Below are 19,612 nucleotides of genomic sequence, written 5' to 3'. Positions count from 1 at the left end.
TGTGGCCACATATGAAATATTATATTTAGTTCTTGTTACTACACTTTAGAAAAACAATAACAAACCAGCATGTATGTTCCAGATGGGATATAGCTAAGAAAGTAAAGGGTCTAGAAACCATGTTATAGTTGAAGGATATAAGGGCTGTTTGCACTAGGAAAGAGAGAACTTGAAGGGGAGGAGGAAAGGGGATGTGGAGGATGCCAGGATTCAGTCCTACTGAGCTCATTAGCATCCCAGAAAAGGAATATAGTATATGTGTGTGTTTATACACATATATATATATGATAAACATAGCACCTGCTTCACAGAATTGTTTGTAAGGACAAAATAAGTTAACATATATATATACACATATATATATATATGATTAAACATATATATATATATATATACATATATATATATATATATATATATATTATATATATATGATAAACATAGCACCTGCTTCACAGAGTTGTTTGTAAGGACAAAATAAGTTAACAAATGTAAGTACTTTGCACATTTTAAGATGCTATCAAATACTAGCTATTATTATCATCATATATCATCATATAATATATATTCTATCATATTTTAAATAAATCATATATCATTATTTTATCATTATATTATTATTACTATTATTTTTATTGGGCTTACTCATGCTTTTTTCACTTTTGTATTCCATAGTAGAATATTGGGTGGAATACTGGTGCTCTCTTGTCAACACTTGTCATTGCATCCCTAGCTTGAGAATAGAAGATATTTGGTCAATGCTTATTAAATGACTTAATAAATAAATGTTGCTAAAACTTCCCTGATCTCTGAAAAGCAATGAAAGGACCCTATACTCTTGAACATTCCTTGGGTTCCTGAATGAAATGGGTCACTGTGTTCAAAGATCTCCCATATCCAAAGGCTGGTCGAACATCTGTAATGTAGTAGGCAGTTTCTAAATGCTTGCATGCTTGACTTATTAGTCTCCCTTCCCCTGGTCATTTTGATATCTTTGGCTGGTAATGGCAGTGATAATAATGAGGAGGAGGATGCTGATCATAAATAGCGAATATTTACACTTAATCTAAAGTTTGTAAATTATACATTTGGGGCATTTCAATATCAATCTTGTGAAGTAGCTACTACAAGTTTTAAACTCATTTTGCAGATGAAAACTAAGATTCAAAGAAATTAAACATCTTACCTCTAGTAACAATCTGGTAAATGTCAGAGACCCAATCTGAATTAATTTTTCCCTTATTCCAAGGCTACTCATTTCTTTTTCTCCCAGTTTCCAAAGACAAGAATTAATTTTCCAGAACTTATTCCAAAGAAAAATAGGATATAAATTCAGAAATAATATATTAGAGTACAGCCATTAGGTGTGCAGGAAAAAAAATCTACCCCAATTTCAATGTGATAACCCAAAATTTCCCCATTTATCCCAATGGGCTTCCAAGCCAAGCCTGGACATTTGTATGTGCCATGGCCAGGGAATAGCACCACTGTTTCCAATATTCTTGTAGTTCTAGAAAAAGAATAGTGTTTTATTTCCAGGACTAAAAATATTTGGTTAGTCATTTAAATGCCAAGCTTATTTCAGACTTTTTCTGCCTATCCCCATGCCTGGAATGTTCTCCTTTCTCATTTCTACCTATTTCTTTCTCTGACTTCCTAGTCCCAACTAAAATCCCAGCTATTAGATGAAGCCTCTCCCAACCACTCATAATTCTAGTGCCTTTTCTCTTAATTATTTCCTATTTATCTTGTATATAGTGTGTATATACATATATTTGTCTCTTTCCCCATTACATTATGGAATCCTTAGTCATAGAAACTATACATCCCCAATATTTAGCATAATTCTTGGCACTTAAATGTTTATTGACTGATTGAATTTCAGCCAACCAAAAAGCTTCTGAATAGCCCCATTCATAATAATACAAAGTCTTTTAGCTAACTAATCATAATAACTGGCATTTATATGACATTTCAATGTTTGTTAAATGTTATTATATGCATGACTGATGAATTAGATTCTACAGATATTATTCCCATTTCACAGATTAGAAAATTAAAGTTCAGAGATTAAATGATTACTTGCCCATGATCACACTGCTAGTATCAGAAGTCTTTATGATGTCATGACTAAGTTACTGTACTGTACTGTTTTCCACAGTTTAATTTGATAAATATCTATATATCTAAATCCCCTTCCCACCCCCACCTCAACAATGGGATGAATAAGGAAAGACAAGTTCATTAAGACTTTCTTCATCTCAAAATCAAAAGAATTCATCTTAATATAAAATTCACCTCTAAAGTTCAAAAAAGATTTTTAAAAATAACAAAAGACATACAAAGTCTTTACAGGTACATGATAACATCTTTCAAATATTTGAAAGGCTATGCTGGGGAAGATGGAACAGTCTCACTCTACAGCAGGATTTCTTAAACTTTTTCCACTTGCAACCCCTGTTGCCCAATAAATTTTTACATGACCCTGGGTATATAGGTATATAAAATAGGTATACAAATCAAACATTTACTATAATAAATTTTAATTTCACAACCCCCACATTCAGGTATGAGACACCACATGGGGTAATGACCCACAATTTAAGAAGCTTTTCTCTATAGAACAGAACTAGAACAACAGGCTAGAAGAAGCCCCAGATAGATAAATTTTGGTTTAGTGTTAAAAAAAAAAATTACTAATAGTTAAGAGATGTACTAGAATGGAACAGACATCCTCTTTAAATAATGAGCCCTCCATCACTTAAAGTATTTGAACATAGACTTGGCAATCATTTGTCAGGAAGGCTGTGGGAAGGGATTTCTGTCTACAAAGCGAGGTTAAAGTAGGAAATCTCTATGATACCATCCAAATCTTTGTTACTGTTATATCTTTTTCAATCATGTCAACTCTTCATGATCCCATTTGGGGTTTTTCTTCTCCAAATCATTTTACAGATGAGGAAATTGAGGAAAACAGAGTTAAGTGACCAAGAAATAAAGTATCTTCCCTCCTCTAAGTTTTTCATAGCATACAAGTGACCTTGAGTTCTCAAAAATTTTGCCAATAAAGCACAAGATAAAAATCCATCTATTGATAGACTGTTTACTATCATAGGACCAGTCAAAAAAAAGTGCAATGAATGTCAGTATTAGCATGATGGCCACTTACTAAATTTGCTTCATGTTATAATAAAATGTTTGCCACCATGCAACTTTTTGTTCCAATCTTTCTGATTTTTGCTTTGACTAAAGATAAAAATATTACAAAAGTGGGGAATTTCAGTATTAGCCCCATGGCTTAAACATAACACAAAGCTTGTCAATGCTTTGCAAAAATTAAATACAGATTTTCTACTTAGAGTAGATTCATTAGACCTCTTAGAATGCCAGTTAACCTCTGGCCTGCTGATTCTGTCTTAAAATCCTTTACTAGCCAGGTACAGCTGTAGCTGCTCTCTTATGTGGGCTGAGGCCATTATCCCCAAGATCTTGTCACTATTGTGTGCTCTACCTCCCAAGCCTCATCTTTTCCTACTGCCTTTTTCCTACTTATTCCCTCCACTTGCCCTAGCCTCCTCCCAAGGTTCATGTTTCAAGACAGGTATTGCCAATTATGCTGCTGAAATATGAGTCATATTTTTTAGAAGATTAGACTCCTCCTAGCACAACTGAACTTGACTGGGGCATGTTATGCAATCACTGGGCAAAGGAATCTGAGCTACACATTTTATGGGGCATACCCATAAACAAATAATGTCCTTCAAAAATCCTCAGCAAGCTCATCTCCTCTAAAGAAACAGATCCCTAGCTCGCTCTTCCAAAAATTAGAAGCACACTAGAGTCATATGCCATCCAATTTTAACTGCTGTCCTATGATGGCCTCAGGACTAGGGAAATATAGGTTTTCAACACCTGAGTAAGATATCCCTCGCTATAATCCTTTGGAAATCAGACATACACATCACTGAAGGCTTCAGTGAGTTCGCCATCCATACATTTGGTCCAAAACTTTCATTTCATACATGAGGAAATTGAGATCCAGGAAAGTAAAGTTGCCTTGCCTATGGTAGCAAGCATGAGAGGTGAGATTTGGATCCAGGTATTCTGACTCCAGAACCCATGTTCTTTGGACCCTGTTGCTTCTTCATTTGGGAGAGTTCCCTGGAGACTATCAACCTAAATAAATAGAGATGAGCGTAAAGAGAGCACTGTACTTTCCAGCCATGTTGCTACTTACTTTGTTAGAAACTCTGAGTAGTTACCTATCATGACTATTCTCCAATGCCAATTTTTCTGCCTCTTTCAATCAGGCTTGCAAATTAATGAAAAGACTGACAGGTGGGACTTAATGTTATTTTCTGACATACTGAAATGGTTTCATTTTTCAAAGCAAAACTATCTTAGAAACAGTCTGCAGAATAAGCAAGAGGATGCAATTAAAGATTTCTTCATGCTTTATGAAGAAAGCCATGTTATGCCTCAGAAGCATTTACCATCCAATCCATTTCTGCTAGCTTTTGTCAATGTATTACACAGCCTTAATTTAGTCCATCTGTACAATGTGTGGCAAGTAATTGTATATTTTGCAGAAAATATTGTGGTTCATTTAATCAGATGATTGTTGTTTTCATATTCTTCTTACTAACAAGAATTATAAATCTCAACCAGGGAAGTTGTATCTGACAGTGTTGTATTAGAAGTGAAATCCTTAAAGGAAAAAACAAAACTGTTCTGTGCTCCCAGGCAAAAATTATCTATCTGAAACTCAGAAGATATTACAACAGGGCTGTGATAGCCAAAATGAAATGCAAGGGAGAAAAGTATGTTTTAAAGAGGAAAAACCACCCTTTACTGTGGATGAAATAATTGAGGATCACTTGGGGGTATTTATTTAGCAAGGATAGATTTATAATTTCCATACAACTAAAAACCATGGATGACCAAAAAGGTAATGGAGAAACATATAAGTATAAGCTGACTTCCCCATGTAATCTAAGATAACACGTAGACAAGAAGCGGCATAAAAGAAATTTTCCCCAGAGTAATCTTTGCTGTGGAAACAAAATGAGGCAAACAGTAAAAGAAAAAGCTAATTCTACACACATACACTTTTTTAAAGTTCATGCTCCCCCAGATCTAAACTCAGTTCCTAAATTCAGCATTAGGGTTCCTGACCACTCACTAAACTCCAGGTTTTTACATATAAACTTCTTTGCTTGGTATTTAAAACTCTTCACAACCTTCCTACCTTTTCTATATTCTTACACATTTATTCTTCTCTACAGTCTCCATGGTTCAACTATAATGGTCTACTTAGTGTTTCTTAGACATAATATTCCATCTACCATTTCCATGGCCTTTCTCCATGTCTAGATTTCTCTTATTTCTTACCTCCATTACTGTATATCTCTGGCTTTCTTAAAAGATAACCTTTTGAGAGAGTTTTCTAGACTAGTGTCTTCCCATCCATGTTTAACTTGCATCTGCTTTCTCTCTTCCTAATCTATATCCATATGTATTTGGACATGTTGCATCTCCAATTAGAATCTAAATTTTAATTTAACAGATCACTAATAACTTTAGAGAGAGTAATATTGATGGAATGATAAGGACAGGAGTTATACTTTAATGATTAAGAAGAAAGTAAGAGGAAATAAAGTGGATGCACCTATTGTAGGTAATCTTTCTGAGGAGTTTAACTACAAAGAACAAAGAGATATAGAATGATAGTTGGCAGGGATGGAAGGATCAGCTGAGGACTTTTTTTAGGACAGAGGAGACGTGCATGTTTATAGGCAATAGAGAACAGTGAACAGGGAGAAAGTAAAAATAAGTAAAAGAGTGGTGCTAACAAAGGGAACAATATATCGATGAAATGGGATTGTTTCAACAAGTAAAAAGATTAGCCGTGGTGAGGAGTAAGCCCATTTTATCACGTGAGATGGGAGAATATGACAGAAAACATATAAGTGATAGGGGATGAGAGGAAAAGATGATGATCACATCAAATGGCCTCAATTGTTTCTGAAAAATATGAGGCAAGGTTCTTAGCTAAGAGAGTGAGGGGAAAGGAGAGCCTTGGGAGATCTAAGGAGGAATAAGCTGGTTTGGAATAGCTGCTCTGGAGAGTGGGATACCGAATTGATAAGGAAGATATGATAGTATTGCCTAGAAGTAGTGGGAACCCAATTGAGACTGTGTGACATAAATTTATAATGGACCCAGTCAAAATGGTTGCCTGATTTTCTCTACCTTCATTAAGCAGCATGTATGTAGAGCAAAGATAATTAATGGTGGAAGAGATCTAAGGCTGGGGCTTGGCTAGGCATAAGTAGCAATGTATAGGAGCTAATGACTCATGAGAGGAGAGTATAGAAATTAAATCAGTTCACCAAGGAATCAAAATGGGGAGAAGAGGTAATAATAGGTATCATAAGGTGTTGGAATCTTTACAAACTGCTAACTAATTAGAGTTGATCTAATCTTACAAGAAGATGTTTTGGGCCAGAACCTGAAACAAGGTACTAAGTAGAACTAATTAATACAAGGCTTGTGTTCACACCTTTACTCATTGGAGTTCACAAGTATGGGAGTTTCACAAAGTAAACTTTGTAACTTTATGAGTTCACACCTCCCTTGAAGCTCTTTGGGCCAGAGAGCACTATGGGAGAAAACCCACAATCCCTCTCTTGAAGGAGCATAAATAGAGCTTCAATGGGCCAGTCAAAGAAGTCCTTCAGAGTGAAGAAGCTACAAGTCGAGATTTCAGCGGAATTACTGCAGAAGCCCTCTCTCTGAGGCAAGGGAGAATATTTTCCACTTGGCTGGCTGGTGGCAGAAGAAGAGTTTTCAGAGGAAGAAGCTACGAGTAGAGAGTTCAGTGGACAACCAGATTCATCTTCATCTCACACCACTGCGGTAGGTGGCTGGGCTCCTGCACGCCCCCCACTGAGACCAAGCTGGTCTGAAAGACTCACCAGAAAGCTAGTCGAGCCCCAAGTGAAGGAGACAAGAGACTCATTCCATCTCTGTGCTGGTTGGAGGCAGAAGAAAGCAGAGACAGAGGCTGAAGGACCAGACCTTTGGATTTGGCGACATTTGGAGGGGGCTCTTGGAACCAAGCAGAGAGATAGACCTCTAAACGAACCGGGCTATATTGGAGATAATAAAAGATCTGAACTTTTATTACCTGGCTGTGCTTTGAGAAGAAAAAGCTCACCACATTTTGGTGCCCGAACAGGGACTGACAAAATCCTGATTCCAAGGAAGGGACCCAGAGAGAACTTTTATAATATTTTAAAGAAGAACATTTGAATTCCAACAATAAGGGTGCCTAGGGAGAGAATTGGAGGATCAAGGGATTACAAGTCATGATACAGATCAATAGTAAGGTTATGTAAGGAAAGGCATGGGAAGAAATAAAAAATCAGTAGATTATGATCAGATAGATGAAAATACTTCAGAATTCTTGAATAAGGAAAATGTATACTTGTGGGTAAGTACAAAATAAAGGATATGACCATCTTTATGTATGGCTGAGGAAATGGAAGAATAGCTTAGGGGAGGTCAGTAGGTTAAGAAATTGAGTAGTTAAGGGATTTGAGGGAGAATCTATATGTATATATGTTTAAATCCTCTAATGTGGGGACAGAAGCTGGAAAGGAAGGAGAAAATGTAAGCCAAGTTTCAAAATCATGGAGGAAAGAAGAGGAATAAATTGAAGATTGTAAAAAAAAAATTAAATAAAAACAGCCACCAAGAGTTTGATTAGATTGTAGATATGAATAGTATAAACCGCAAAAGCAGAGACTTTACAGAATGACAGAGGAAGGGAGAGAGCCAGAAAATTAAAATTGGTGGGAGAAGAGTAGGGGCAAGTATTCAAACTCCCAAATTTCAACCAAGAAGAATGAATGAAAGTGCAGCCAATATTGCAAAGGGTGGCCAAGGAGGCTGTTTCATCTAGGGTGAGGATAGTTTCCATAATTTCTAGGAGACTGAAGGAGTAGGAGAGGTAAAGATTTTAAAGGAAGGGAAATTCATTGCCTACAGAACAAGTGTCTCAGACGGCATAGCAGAAAGTTTGGATAGAGTTAAGATGAAACTGGAGTGGGAGGATTGAGGGGGATGGAAATGAAGAGTTGGGTGGTAGGGGATATAAATGGTGACACACAGTTCATGGTTACTGAGATGTAAAGGGTATGAACAGATATGAGAATGTTCACCATTGGTGTGAATATTTCCATCAAGTAGTACAGATTGCAGCCCATCCATGCTTGTTCATTCAATATGAACCTAGTCCAAATCCTCCTACAAGTTCACCCAAGAGATTCCACTCATCATACTAAGATGAATATTTCTCACTTTTTCCTTGCATCATGAGAAAGCCAGTGGAAAAGACAGATATTCCACTAATTACCCCTCATTCTCACCACTTCACCACATGTCCCTTCCTTCTTTGATCATGCTTCTCCATGATGCCATCATTTCTACAACCTGTGAGATATTATTCCCTACTTACATATGGAGAAAATGAGATTCATGATGCTTAAAATGACTTTTTCCCCAATTTACACAGCTACTAATTGTTGCAACAGGCAATGAATTGAAGAACCAAATCCAGGTCATTGACCAGCACTAAAACCAGCAAATTTTATACCTGAAGTAAGAATGTAAAAGAAGCAAAAATGTATCCTAAAAGCATAGCATGCTTGAGTAGTTGCAAGTTTTGTATCTTTTCTGTGTCCCTAAGGCAAGTGCCTCACTTACCTCAGCCTACTTTGCTTCTGAGTCCAAGACCAGTGCTTCCATTCCACCAAGTTGGCTCCCTTGAATCTGAGAAGGAAAAAGAAAATATTCAACACAGCATCCCACCTACAAATTAAAATGTATCCTTTTCAAATCCACTAGTTTATAAGCAGTCCAGTAAGATGACATAATGAAGGCAGAAATCCAAGATAAATTGGATAACAGGCATATATGCATATTTTTAATGGCAGAGGGATACAATTTGGTCACTCTGGTCATTCAGTTGGAATTGTCAAAACAGCACATGTAGTTTTAGGATCACCCATTTGCTTCTAAAAGAGAAAAAAGCTCTTAATTGTTATGATTTAAAGTCTATGGAATGAAGAGGGAAAGTACTTTTGGAGGGAACTACTGAACAATTCTGACCACTGATGCTACATTTCTCATATAATTTCAAACAAATTAACCTCGTGGTTGCCTTTTTTAACATTAGAGAAAATAAAACCTCAATTTCCTCAAATGTAGACTGCAGGTTCTGTAAGGTTATAGAAAAAATATTGGATCTAAGTATGAATCACAGAATAACTACCACCTCTTGGGGAAATAATTGACCCTCTCTGGACCTCAATTTCTATAGCTGTAAAATGAAGCAATGAGACATTCAGTGCTAGAAAAGTTCCATAAGTCACTCAATTCACTAGAATCTTTGTGTCCTGATTTATGCATCTATAAAATAGGATTAATTTCTATATGTTTAGTCCATATGAATAAACTTAGGCCCAAGTTCGTAAAAATATTAAGAGAACCTCTAAGATACCAGCTCTAAATCTATAATCTGTTAACTTATAGAGAATAAGTTGGTGACAATGATCAACATGAGAACAGTCTCTCTCAGGCCTAATGTTCTGGGAATCTATAAGTTAAGCATTTTATTTGAAGGATATAAATTTAGTAGAAATCTCTTTACCAAGCAAGGTTCTTGGTAATGTCAGATGATTCACATCAGAGAAAGCTAGGATTTTATCATTATTAATGACATTCAAGATGATATATTTCCATCCGCTTTTCTATTGCATGCTAAGGACCATCAGATGAGCTGAAACTTCCTATACGTATTTTCTCCCCATTTGAATTTCCGTTCTTTGAAAGCAGGAATTATCTCCATTTTTCTTTTCTGTATCCCCAGAAATTCATAAGTGTTTAATAAAAGCTTTTTTATTCATTCATTCTAGTACTGTACAATAAAAAATGGAGATAAAACTCAGACTGAATTGTAATAATATGAACCATACATAGATGGGGAAGAGAGATAATTTCATTTTATGAAATAGTCAAAGGGATAAATTCTGAGTGACTGATTTTTCTACAATAACCACAGCTGGGGGAAAAAATGCAAATAACTAATATCTAAGGCCCTTTTGCATGCAGTACAAGGACACTGAAGTAAGTGATAATGCATGCATTAAATGGTAATGAGAGATAACAGAAGAATTGTCATAAGGCAAAGCTTGATTTCTGGCCAAATGAGTGGCATAGTTTATAAATTCATTAAGTTCGAAAGAGCAGAGATGTAGCTAGGAATTCTTGAAATTAAGACATATTCAGTGGGGGAAATTGGAAGAGAAATCACAGCTGCAGAGAAAAGAGTCTGATCACAAGGGTAGTTATATCAAAAGAGGTACCAGACCTTCCCACATGCTCCTCTAAGGGGTGTGGAGTAGGAGGCCCTAATAAAAATCCACTTTTGCAATCCACTGCAAAGGAACTATGGAGTTGTCAGGCTGGTGGATGTCTCTAGACCACCATACCAGCATGCATGCACACACACACAAATATTAGCACCTTAAGACAAAACTCCAATTACCCCATCTTACTCCAAACAGAGGAGAAAGAGAACACTTTGAACTAGCATCTGGGAAGATTTCAGGAAGCCATCGAATACAAGCTGAGTTTTTAAAAAATGGATAAGATTTAAATCTTCACAATTAAGAAAGAAAATATTATACAAAAGTAGTATCATGGATTATTATGTGTGAATAAAAATACAAAAATACTCTGGATATAATGAAGAATAGCCCACTTTGGTTGAAGCAGAAGGTTTGTAAGAAGCAGTCTAAGATAAAGTTAGAAAAGGCATGATCATATCATTATAAATTTAGAAGTGGAAAAGTCTTAGAGTTTAATTTTGTCATGTAACAAATGAGGAAACTGAGGCACAAAATATCAGGATCATGTAGAACAGCAAATCAAACCCATATCCTCAAATTCCAAATCTAGCAGAAGTTGAGACCAGATTTATATACTGCTTTTAATTCAAAGCAAAAGAAATTGGACATAATGATAGCAACATTTATGTAATGCTTTAAGATTTGAAAAGCACAACAACTCTGGGAAGTAGGTGCTGTTATTATCTCCATTTTACAGATGAAGAAACTGAGGCACAAAGAGGTTAAGTCACTTGTTCAGGATTGCCCAGCCAATAAATGTCTAAAGCCAAATTTGAACTGAGGTCTTCTTGATTCTAGGATCAGAGATCTATCCCTATGCTACTTAGCTGATGAAATCTGATAAATAACAAGAGAGCAATTAAAGACTATTGAGAACAAAAGTGATTCAGTGATCATAGTATTTTATGAAAATTAGTCTAATGATCATATATGGGATTCATATGTCCTTTGTCCTCATAAGTCTTGTTTTAAAATCATTTCCAAATATATGGAAATAATACATACGTCAAGTTGTGTCAAATATATTAGAAATAAGTCAGAAGTGCTTGACTGTCTTTGTCCAATGAAAGGTATTTAACACAAGCTATAAGAAAGCAAAATTATCACCATTACTTTCCTCTATCCCTACTTCATGCAACCGAAATTTCATTATATTTTCTTAAGTCTATACCTGCAGTTGCTTTCCCTTAATTTGTGATGCTGCTTAAGCTAACAATGACCCTTAAATATTGTAGTTTTAAATTTCTCTAATGATCTGCAAGCAAATGTACTTATTTGGGAAGTTTTACTGTTTGTAGATGCCCCCCAACCCCAAGAGACTCCTTCTGTAACTGCTAATACATACTGCCTGGCTGTTTTGTAATTTTTTTTCATTTCCTAAGAGTTGGTCATATTTCTATATTGGACTTTTCAGTTTATCAAGATTTGCCCAAGAGTCTCTTTGAATCTTCTAAAGGTTTCCAATTCCTGAGAAGAAACATTTTTCTTCTGAAAAGATACTCCATCTTTACTTATACCTCTTAGGAAGTCCATCACCTACAAAAAGCCTGTCCTGATCCTGGTTATTAGAATATTTATTCATTTTAATTCTAGTTTTCATAGTTATTTATTCTCTGTCTGTTTCTATGTGTGTGTGTCTCTCTGCCTATGTATGTCTCTGTCTCTGTCTCTATCTCTGTCTTTCTTTCTCCTACCCCCTCTTTCATTCTTGTTAATTGTGGGTATATCATATCCTCTCCCCACCCATGAGATAATTTCCATGAGAGCTATGACTGTTTCAAAATCTATGATCCGTTTTGTTTCTGTATTACCTTCATTTTATAGTGTTCCTTGAATTAAAATAGGAATGGCTATGTGCAGAAATACTGTAGCCCTTTGTGGTGGCTTGAGACTTGCCCCTTGATTCATGTTTCTGGGTCCTTATGAAAATACTTTTTTCCCCCCTGAGGCAATTGAGATTAAGTGACTTGCCCAGGGTCACGCAGCTAGGAAGTGTTAAGTGTCTGAGACCAGATTTGATCTCAGGTCCTCCTGACTTCAGGGTTGGTGCTCTATTCACTGCACCACCTAGCTGCCCCAAGAAAATACCTTTTACCAAATTCCATGTTTGTTATCAAGATCTCTCTAGTATAACAAATTTATGTTTCTAAAAGTGCTATGTAGCTTAATTTGTGTGTTTTTAATTTTTTAATTTAAAATTTACTCAGGTCCAATATATGCAAAGCACAACATTAGGCTCAGAGATACAAAAAGAGCTAGGGTACTGACGCTGCTGTCAAGAATCTCAAAAGGAAAAATATACATGTAAGGGTAAAAGTGGTTTGGAATCACTCAATCACCTTCTACCCAACTGAAGTGATTAATAAGATGCTATGCCCTGATACTTGTATCATGTGAGGCTATATCTGTTGGAGCAGTCAATCAAAGGGCATTGAACTGAGTGTAAGCAGTCATGTTATTCAAACTGATAAGCAAGAAAATGCTTCTAGATATTGGATAAAATGAAATTATTTGTGTTGGCAAAAAAAAAAATGAAGTGTGTTGGCAAAGTTTTGCAAGAGTGAATTTGAAGACTATTTCTGTGTGTATTTTGAAAATAAAAAGTTATTTTAAAAAGCATTTATCTCATAAAAAACAAGAAGTATGTTGGAATTGGTTAGGAAATTTTGTCACAGCCAATAAAATAGCAAGTCCTTTCAGATTCTGGCATTCCATTAGTAAGCCATGAGATCAGTTTTAGCCAAGCCTCTGATAAGGAATAAGTTAGGAGGAAAGGCAAAGAACCTGTCTCCTGTTCCCACCACTTTGATCAGCGAATGACTTGTTATTATTGTTGTTCTTGCTATACAATGGTTTCAGTCACAGTGGATTCTGGGTGATTCCATTTGGGTTTCTTTGGCAAAGATACAGAAGTGGTTTCCCATTTTCTTCTCCAGCTCATTTTCCTGATAAAGAAATTGAGGCAATCAGGATTAAGTGACTTGCCCAAGAACACAAAGCTAGTAAAGTCTGAAGCCAAATTTGAACTCACAAAATTGAGCCTTCTTGATTCTGAGCCTAAAACTCTACCTGTGCACACCTAGCTACCCAGAGGAAGAGTATAGAAACCTCAAAAGGTGTGGAACATATGGACTGCTCTTTGATATCATGAGTCTCCCAGAATAACAATATTTGGAGATACTGTATGCATCTGGAACTGAAGACAAAATAAACATACTAAAAAAAAAAGTGGTTTTTGACTATACAAGGAGCAGAATATCTTCCTCCGTATCTTCATGAGGGCTTCCAAAAATAGGAGAAAAGGACTTCAAGCAAAAGGACCCTTAGGAATTATAAGTTACCTCTTCTGCCATGTGTGCTCTTTAAAAGTTGAGCCCACTGTCCCCTGGACTCTTTTTAGGTTTATAGAAGAATGTCTCTTGGTTTAAGTAAAGGTTTTATATCAACTTTTTACATTATGCCACTTAGATAAATACCCATTTCTAAAAACTAATTAAATCTGGATGGCTAATTGATATTAATTATTAATTCCTAGAGAAAGCATAACAGTGGAGGCTCTTAAGCTATAGTACTAGAAACCCTCCTCCAGTTTCTCAGGTTCCTCTAAAACCATGAGGGTAGGAGACTTCCACATTTTGGGAATATACCAGGAAGAGTTTGAGATAACAGCCTCAGAACATGTGTTGTAAATATGAAAATAGATGAAAAAGTAGGATAAGCCCAATGGGCTAATTATGATACACTGAGAAATTTTATAAGGGTTTTCTTGATTTTCTCCTTTAGATTTAAATTTTGTAAGAGCAAGAATCAATTTTTCCCCTTCTTTTGAAATGCCACTCAATGCTGAGTATAATAGCTATTGATGATTTACTAATTCCAACTATAATGATTTACCCTCATTCATGAATTACCATAATAATTACTAATTACTGTAGAAATGGTTTGCTGACACTTTTTTATGTCATGGACTCCTTTGACAGTCTAGTAAAACCTATGATCCCCTTCTTAGGATGCTATTTTTAAATGTATAAAAGAAAATATTTAAGATTATAAAGAAAATCACTTTTATAAAAATAGTTATTAAAAATATAAATTCAAAATTCCCAGGTTAAGAATCTCTGATTTACTATCTAAGAAATAAAGCTAAAAACTAATATTGATATTTTACAAAGACAAATCTTCTAAAGAGTTATGCGGGCTGTGGTTGTCAAAGGTAAAATGGCCTCCTCGATGGACTAGCTTTCTTAAGAAGAACCAACCAAGTAGCATCATGAAAATTGTGAACAGAATAAGGACCAACATGTCTACCTCCCTTCTCTTTCTCTGTCTTCACTCCTAAAACAAGTCAACCAACTATAACAACAAAAACATAACAATCTACCCAACAAGCAAAAATATTCATTTCAGAAAATATGTGGAGGGAAGGAAGCAATAATGTAAGAAGACTAGAAAAAGAGGAGGCAGCCAATTTATGAAGTGTTTTCAATGCCAGTGCAATACTTGATCTGCTTATCTGTTAACTCAAGTGTCATTGTTATTCATGAAAACTGCCCCAAACTACCAGTTTACCCCAATTCTAACTGAGAATTTGGATTTTTATAAGACCTTCTTTGAAGAAAACATTCCATTGGGTGACATTATCTTATATAAAGTTTTAAGCTAAGATTCCTGAAAAAAAAAATTCTCAATAATAATTATAGCTTACATTTAAATAATGCTTTGAGATTCACAAAGCACTTTAATTCCCTTGTTAGATCCTTATAACAAATCTGTGAGGTCTGTACTACAGATCATATTATTTCCATTAGATAAAAGAAGAACTGGGGTTGAGAAGGTTTAGTGTCCATATCATAATTACATAGCTCATAAGTATGAGAGGCAAGTTTCTAACTCAGCTCATCTTGACTTTGAGTCCAATATTCTATCCACCAGGGTAGAAATGGCTTATTTGCTGTATGTACAAATTATAGCTTTTCTCTGGAGAAAGTATTCTTTAAAATGGCACTTTAGAGGTTCATTCCATCTGGCACAGTATTAACCCCTTGATTTTTTAAAAAATGTCTTTTATATAGGTTCAAAACAGTTGGGAAGCTGGTAGTGCCTCTTTCTCTGGCAAGGGAGACAACTTGAAAATATAATATTTTTATTTCCTATCTCTAATAGATGTGACTTCCAAGACGTAATTATTTTATAATTACTTTCTATAGAGACTGCCATTCTGCTCATGACATTAGGTCCATGCAATTGTAATGAGACAGGAATGGAACTCAGTATTTCTCAGGCCTCTGTGGTTTCATTTGGAGACTAGCTACCTGCTGAAGAATCCAAATAGGAAATGCTTCTCAGTGATAAAGTTCTGGAAACGAGCACCTCTCAAACTGGTAGAAGAGCATTCCTTTCTATATGCTTTAATAGAACTAAACATATACTCTTACAGGTTTCAGAAAGTGAGAACAGAATTTATATTTCAGAGTTAGGCTTTGAAATCTAAAACAAATCAAAAAAAAAAAAAAAAAGCAGAATTTGTCTTTTTTACTCACATAAGCAAAATCCTCTCAGCACATGCATGTGTGTGTGTGTGTGTGTGTGTGTGTGTGTATGTGTGTGTGTGTGTATGTGTGTAATTGTACCTGGTATAAACCCAAAGGTGAACTAGGAATTTTTGTAGCAGGTAAGCACTATAAATCATGGCCTAGAATAGCAACATGAAGGGTGCCATCTAAATGTTATTGCCAGCCAAGGGCTAAACTCTTTTTATCCCAAGATTAGTGAAGAACTTTGAAAGCTCTCCATATTCAGCATCCTGGGACAAAGTTCCATTCACCACTCCATGGTTATAGTTTTTTAAATATAACTATCTACATTAGCTGGTCTCTTTGTCTTCCCTGTCTTAACACAACAACTTTGTCCAAGACTAACTTTGGCCCAAAGTTATATATAATATGCTGATTCCTCGAGGTTATTTGCTCTACCTTGTAAAATTCATCCTAAAAGAAAAATCTCAGTGGTGGAATTTTAGGCTTTGTGGCAGGAAGATGGGAATAATTTTGAGGAAGGGAATGTGCAGTGGCACATCCTAAATCCTATCTTATAAGCAGGGACAATCTACTCTGACCCTGCCTATCTGTAGTAAATTCACTTTGGTCATGGCAAAAACAGGGAACTAAAGAAAGGGGCAGGAATTCTATCACTTATGATATCTTTTAGTGAGTAAAAAAATTTCCTAAGTTTCTAATGTGTAGCATGTAGCATGATTTATAACACAAATGTGATAACATTTGTAAAGTCCTATGTGCCCAGCGTGTCAGGTGCTATATAAACACTAATTATTATTATATAAGTTCTGTTTTTTCCTCCTAAAATAGCTAAGGAGAACTTGGAAATCTCAAAGGTCTAAATCCTCAAAGAAATCAAACTGATCATAATTGGTTTGAAGAAAAATTAGCCATTAATAAAAATAATAAAGAGGCATCCATATATAATACAGAGTCCCTACTGATATTTACTGTGTGATCCCAAATAAATCACTTAGCCCCTATGTGCCTCAGATAGGTTGTGATATATATAGATCATAGGTAAAAGAGGTCCTCCCATAAGGATAAAAACTGATAAAAACATACAATTTTAGTATATTTTGTATAAAACTTTATGACCTTGGTAGGACACTGATTTTTTCCCAGCTGTCAATGGTTACTGACATCAGATGTAAACCATCCTTATCAATGGGATGGAAAAAGGTAAGGGAAAACATTCTAAGTTTTCTTATACTTAACCTTCATTTTATTCTGTAAAGCATTTGGAAGCAGATTCCAATCCTAAGTAGTAATGATGCAAAGAAATTCACATGAACTTGAAGCCCAATCCCCCCCAAAATATTCAAATATCTAGATGCTTGATGGCACACAACATGTGTTCTGGATTGATTACATTTATATTAGTGATAATCGCTAAGGGTGGAATTGGCTCTTCCCAGATCTTTGGGCTTTCAAGAGTTCACTGGTTGGGTGGAGTTAACCTTGGACCCTGCAGTGATCAATTTGGAAGAAACTCTATATGATTGTTGCCATGGTGCATTTGGATGTCAACAAACTTTGGAATCAAAGAATATGTGTCATGTACTACATATAGATAGATGATAGATAGATAGATAGATAGATAGATAGATAGATAGATAAAGACAGAGAGACAGAGAGACCGAGATAGAGACAGAGAGAGAAAGAAATAGAGACAGGCACAGACATAGAGAGAGAGATACAGAAAAAGAGAGAGATAAGGATGAGTTTAAGAGTTTGTGCATATACTCTGAATCTTGGTGGGTTGTTATTGAAAGTTTGTGGAGTTGAATTGCATTGTCTCCTTACATATGTAGAAAGAAACTTATACTGTAAACATACTAAAGCTTAATAAGTTTTGATTTTGGAAATAGCCAGTAGCCTATTTCTTCCACAACAATAGGGGAAAGAAAGATGAGAGTGGAAAATAGAGAAAATGAAAATGATTTTTTTTAATAAAAAGAAGAAACAAAAACAATGTGAAATGTCAAGATAGCTCAAGCCAAGCTGAGCCTTCAGCATTCACTCTTGGCTAAGAAATGTTATTAAGATATTTGGCATTTATACTAATATTATTTACATCTGCAAGACAAGATAAAGGAAAGTAGAGGAAAATCTGTTGTTCAGCTCTCTTCAGTTTTAAATTTTCCTGTTCAAATCAGAGATGCATTCATTCTGCTTTCTGGTCAGCTTAATATTCCTCAAGAAGACAAAATGTTTGTACTTACATAAGTTTTACTTATAATATCGTCAAATTTTCATAACTAGAAAGGATGTCAGATTGATACATCTCTGAAAAGTCTCAACGTAAAAACAAACAAATAAATTTTTTTTCCTACTTCAGTCAGTCTTCAAAAAAAAAAAAAAATCACAACCAAAGGCAGTAAAATAAAATCATACATTCATAAAGAAACCTTGCTTTGAACTAGTTAGTAATTCAAAATTGCAAGTTGTTAGGAAGGAAAGGGGAAAGAAAAGAAAAGAAGAGAATATTTGTTAAGTGCCTACTATGTGCCTGGCACAGTTCTAAAGGTTTTTACAAATATTATGTCATTTGATTCTCATAACAAACCTATGAAGTAGATGCTATTATTATTATTCTGAATTTATAATTGAAATAACTGACAGAGAGGTTAAAAATCCACAGTCACACAGCTAAGGTCTAAGGTCATATTTGAAATCAGCTTTTCCTGACTCCAAGCCTTGAGTTCTATCTACTGTACCACCCAGATGACTGAGAAAAGTATTGATGAGATTTGAGCAGGCCAATAAAAGGTGAAAGATTCTGAGATGCAAACAGGAGAAAGTACCCTACCTTGCTTTTCTTTTAAAGAATTACTGCAGACATGTTTGACCTATATTGGATTATTTGGGGTCTTCAGAAGGGGGAGGGCAAGGAGGGAGGAAGAAAAATTTGGAACACAAGATTTTGCAAGAGGGAATGTTGAAAACTATTTCTGCATGTATTTTGAAAAATAAAAAGATATTATTATTTAAAAGAGAGAATTGCTTAGACCAGAGGTGTCAAATGGGGCCAATCCCTAAACCAGATTAAAATATAATTTATAAATTTCTTTAAATAAAATATAAATAATATTCAAAAAAGAGTTGTTGCAGGGTAGGAATTAAAAAACAGAGGATTTTCAGTTTTATTCTTATTTAATAGACTAGCTCTAACAATTTCAGAAAGAGGCTGACAGTATATGGCTGCTATTGGTTTCCACACACTATTTAGGGTTTGAACTTAGCTTTGCTCTGAGACTTCCCTCTGCACTCCCTTTCCCCTTTTCTCCTTCTGGATTCAATTCAACTATTAACCGTTCTTGAAGAACTTGGAATTGGCCCCCATTCCCAGCCAGCTGCCTAAAGCCACAAGTGGCCATGGGCCAATTGCTCAGTTTGAAGACTGCAATAGAGACTAAGACAGTCTGGTTTAATAGAAAGGCTTCTGATTGTGGAAGCTGAGGACCTGGTTTCAAATCTAATACTTAATGTTTCTAGGCCGTGTGACTGTAGGCAAATCAATTAATGTCCCTGGACCTCAGTACCCTCATCTGTGAAGATCAGGGGAACAATAAGATGGAG

The 19,612-nt window shown here is 35.4% G+C and overlaps 1 protein-coding gene across 2 annotated transcripts in view; it reads left to right on the top strand.

Moving 5' to 3' along the window:
• SLC24A3 (solute carrier family 24 member 3) overlaps nucleotides 1-19,612 on the top strand; it is a 744,046-nt gene that overhangs the window by 690,679 nt on the left and 33,755 nt on the right. The window lies entirely within an intron of this gene.

The sequence above is a fragment of the Antechinus flavipes genome, chromosome 2 (assembly GCF_016432865.1).
Source record: "Antechinus flavipes isolate AdamAnt ecotype Samford, QLD, Australia chromosome 2, AdamAnt_v2, whole genome shotgun sequence".
Lineage (NCBI taxonomy): Eukaryota > Metazoa > Chordata > Mammalia > Dasyuromorphia > Dasyuridae > Antechinus > Antechinus flavipes.
The sequence above is the reverse complement of the archived record's forward strand: the minus strand, read 5'-3'. Positions and strand labels throughout refer to the sequence as shown.